The sequence below is a fragment of the Hordeum vulgare genome, unplaced genomic scaffold (genome assembly GCF_904849725.1).
Source record: "Hordeum vulgare subsp. vulgare unplaced genomic scaffold, MorexV3_pseudomolecules_assembly, whole genome shotgun sequence".
Classification (NCBI taxonomy): Eukaryota; Viridiplantae; Streptophyta; class Magnoliopsida; order Poales; family Poaceae; genus Hordeum; species Hordeum vulgare.
The window spans coordinates 27895-32500 of record NW_025422596.1 but is presented as its reverse complement, the minus strand read 5'-3'; the positions used below and the strand labels follow the sequence as shown (position 1 = coordinate 32500).

At 30.7% G+C, this 4606-nt stretch overlaps 1 non-coding gene across 1 annotated transcript; it reads left to right on the top strand.

Annotated features, from left to right (window-relative positions):
- Nucleotides 1-4155: 4155 nt before the first annotated feature.
- On the top strand, nt 4156-4235 carry TRNAL-UAG. The gene has a single exon. It is a non-coding gene; the product is annotated as a tRNA-Leu (tRNA).
- The last annotated feature ends 371 nt before the right edge of the window (nt 4236-4606 follow it).

Sequence of the window (4606 nt, the reverse complement as noted above, 5' to 3'; positions counted from 1 at the left end):
CTCTTGATGGTGAGGATGTTATTGATTGTGAACCCATATTAGGGTATTTACACAGAGGAATGGAAAAAATCGCGGAAAACCGAACGATTATACAATACTTACCTTATGTAACAAGGTGGGATTATAGAGAGATTGTAGAAAGGGGTAGGATAGTTATTTTTGCAAGAGACTTGAATTCCTTAACTTAAGAAAGAAAAAAGAATAAAAACACAGATACATAACATAAAAAAAAGAATAAATAAGACGAGATTCGACCTCCCCCTACATATTTAATTTCTTCTCCTATACAAAAACTAGCAAGACCCACTCCATTGGTAATTCCATCAATAACACCCTTATCAAAAAACTCCGTTAGTTCGGTTAACCCTCTTATACCGAGGGTAAAGACCCTAGTATAGAAAATATCTATATAACCACGATTATATGACCAACTGTATATATTTTTTTTTACTTGATCCAAAAATTCTTTTTTAGGATTTCTTTTTACAAAAGAGTTTATTAAATCCAAATTCTGAAAAAAAGAATAAGCAGATCCATAGAAGATATATGCTATGAATAAACCAAAGATAGCTAGAGTTACAGAAGAAATTGCATTAGTAATAAATTCATATGAATTTACAAAAGAATTAGAACTTTCCTGGGTAAAGTTTTTTGAGGGAGTTAACCACTTTGATAATATGGTTAACTCTGCTATTCCATTATCCATTCCTCCATTATCAAAAGAGATTCCTATGAATCCAATGAACAAAGTGAAAAGTAGTAATATAAGAAGAGGAAATAACATAGTATTTCCCGTTTCATGCGGATAGGCAAAAGTGTTTTTAGCCCCAAAAGACGTAGTAAAGGATCCTATCCTATTTCTTGTATTACCTTGAATTTTGGGTATATTTTGTGAAAAAAAAGAAACTCCACTCTTCGTTGTTGATAAAACGAAATCCCTATTCACTCCTTTGGGTATCCTTTTTCCCCATAAGGATATTGAATACAAGGAACTCTCTTTAGTGCTACTGTAATTTTGAAAATGAACACGCAAATACCCACCAAATGTAAGTAAATATATCCGAAACATATAAAAGGCAGTTAATCCTGCAGTAAAGGAAGCTATTATTCCAAAAAAGGGCGAATACAACCAACTATTACTAAGGATTTCATCTTTGGACCAGAAGCAAGCAAGAGGTGGAATACCACAAAGAGAAAGTGTACCCCATAAAAAAGTAGTTCTTGTGATTGGAATGTATTTTCTTAAACCGCCCATAAGAACCATATTTTGACTTTTATCTGGTGAATACCCAACAAGAGGTTCCATTGAATGAATAACGGATCCAGATCCCAAGAACAATAAAGCTTTTGAATAAGCATGAGTGATCAAATGGAATAAAGCAGCTTGATAAGAACCTATACCTAGAGCTAACATCATATAACCCAATTGAGACATTGTAGAATAGGCTAAGCTTCTTTTAATATCTCTCTGAGCAAGAGCTAAAGTAGCTCCTAAGAATAGTGTTATTGTACCTACTAAAGAAATAAAACTCATTATCAAAGGTAAAGATATGAAAAGAGGAAGAAGTCGAGCTAGAAGAAAAATTCCCGCAGCAACCATAGTTGCTGCGTGTATAAGAGCCGAAATAGGAGTGGGTCCTTCCATAGCATCGGGTAACCATACGTGAAGAGGGAATTGTGCGGATTTCGCAACTGCACCAAGGAATAATAAAAAAGCACACAAAGTAGTAAGTAAAGAGTTAATTCCATTATTAGGAATCCAGTTATTAGCGATTTGGAACAAATCCCTAAACTCTAAACTACCTGTTATCCAAAAAAAACCTAAAATTCCTAATAATAGACCAAAATCCCCTACACGATTAGTTACAAAAGCTTTTTGACAAGCACTCGCTGCGATTGGTCGTGTAAACCAAAAGCCTATCAATAAATAAGAACACATTCCCACGAGTTCCCAAAAAAAATAAATTTGTATCAAATTGGAGCTAGTAACCAATCCCAACATAGAAGTATTGAAAAAACTTATATAAACAAAAAATCTCAAATATCCTTCATCGTGAGACATATAACCATCACTATAAATAAGAACCAGGATTCCTACAGTAGTAATTAGTATTAACATAATAGAAGTAAGTGGGTCAATCAAGTATCCAAATTCTAAAGAAAAATCATTATTGACGGTCCAAGACCATAGATATTGATAGATAGAACTTCCATTTATTTGTTGAATAGACAGTTGAACTGAGAATACCATAGCTATACTTAAGAGTAAAACACTAGGAAAAGCCCATATGCGACGAAGATTTTTTGTTGCTGTCGGAATAAGAATAAGGCCAAATCCCATTGACATAATAACTGGAAGTGGGAGAAGAGGGATTACCCATGCATATTGATATGTATGTTCCATAAGAAAAGAAATTGCGATTTTTACTTCAATTTTTCTATAAAATTGTTTCCGATTCACCAAACCAACTCTTATCTCTTTCTGAAAGAATAAATAAAAAGAATAAGAAAAAATACTGGAATTCTTCATTTTTTAAAAATTTATCTCATTGAAATAATAAAAAATGAAGAATGGGTTTAGTTGGTTAAATTCAAAAAGTTAATCAAATAACTTCGTTACCTAGTTATTATCTAAATAAAGATATTTACAAAAAAAAAAAAAGGAATCGTTTTACTTTTTACTTTCTATTCATTTTTATATTTCTTTAAAACAAAGATGAAACAGCTCTCTTGTTCCATAACTGATTGAGTGAATTCCAATGAAAATCTATGTTTATAAGAAATTATCGAATAGTCCTTATGACTATAAATTACCTAAGTTTTAGAATGTCTTGTTTAAGAGACTCAGTATTTTTTGTTTTGATTAGAATTCCTTTCCTTTATGGAATACAATACAATATCATTCTGAGCTTAATTAACTATTTGAATTTTCCCTTCTTTTTATCCCCCCGGGGGATAGGCTTCCATACCATATATCTATATATGGAGTATACTTGATATATAAATAGATATAAATGGGAAACCCTTCTATATATTCTATATTATTAAAACAAAGTATAAAATATATACAGAAAAAATGTTTAAAAATTCTTGTCTTATCCGCATTAGACAAAATGAAGTAAAAAATAATTCACAATTTCAGTATCTTTCAGTATCTAAGTATAAATACTAATAAAAACAAGAAAGAAGGATTGATTTGCAGCAATAGATGTCTTTCACATACAACTAGAAAAAAGTAATTTCCTTTTTGAATGGCAGTTCCAAAAAAACGTACTTCAATGTCAAAAAAGCGTATTCGTAAAAATATTTGGAAGAAAAAGACTTATTTTTCCATAGTACAATCTTATTCTTTAGTAAAATCAAGATCATTTTCCAGTGGTAATGAGCATCCAAAACCAAAGGGTTTTTCTGGGCAACAAACAAACAAATAATAAGATTTTGGAATAATATGAATTGATTTTTCAAAAAAGAATTCCAATTATTTAATAATTTGGATTCTTCTTTGAATGTACTTTTATGTGTCGAATTACTTCGGTACAATATTCTTATAACAAACCCCTCTTATATATACAATAAAAAAAAGTTTTGTTTGGTATACTGTGTGCTAAGTATTCTTTTCCTATCAATGAACTTTTCATAATTTTCATAATAGAATGCTCATATTTTATTATGAAAATTATGAAAAGTGGAGTATTCTTACAATAGGACTTACAACTTCCACCTATCTTATCCAAAATCATAAGGTTAGTAAATCTTATTAATAAGAGCATAAAGACTTTCATTCTAGAAATTTTTCAAAAATCCAAAAAGCCTTTTCTATTTATCCATTTTAATTTCATCATTAAATAGAAACCCTTTTGGATTTTTTTCATTGTATTGAAAGAATTTTCAAAATTTAAACGATAAATTAATTAGAAAAAATTAGTTCTATATCTATAATTGCAAGTTAGAAAAAAGAAGTTCCAACTCTTTCAACCAGTGTTTCTATTGGGCAAAGCAAGAGTTTATTGTAAAAAAAAAATGGAAACGATACTACCAAACGAAGTCCATTTTAATGAAAACTCTAATGTTCCTAAATTTTATGGACTTTCCCAATATCGACGATTCCCGAGATAATAGCTATTATTCTTTTAAGTTACCTATTATTTGAAGTTAGCCGCCATGGTGAAATTGGTAGACACGCTGCTCTTAGGAAGCAGTGCTCAAGCATCTCGGTTCGAATCCGAGTGGCGGCATTCTTGAAAAGGAATACAATAGATTAGAAATCAATTCGAAATTTACAATTTTGTAATGGGACCTTCCCCTTATGCTATTTGCAACTTTAGAACATATACTAACTCATATCTCTTTCTCAACGATTTCAATTGTGATTACGATTCATTTGATAACCTTATTAGTTCGTGAACTTGGGAGATTACGTGATTCGTCAGAAAAAGGAATGATAGTTACTTTTTTCTCTATAACAGGATTCTTAGTTTCTCGTTGGGTTTCTTCGGGACATTTTCCATTAAGTAATTTATATGAGTCATTGATCTTCCTTTCATGGGCTCTGTATATTCTTCATACCATTCCTAAAATACAGAACTCTAAAAATGATTTAAGCACA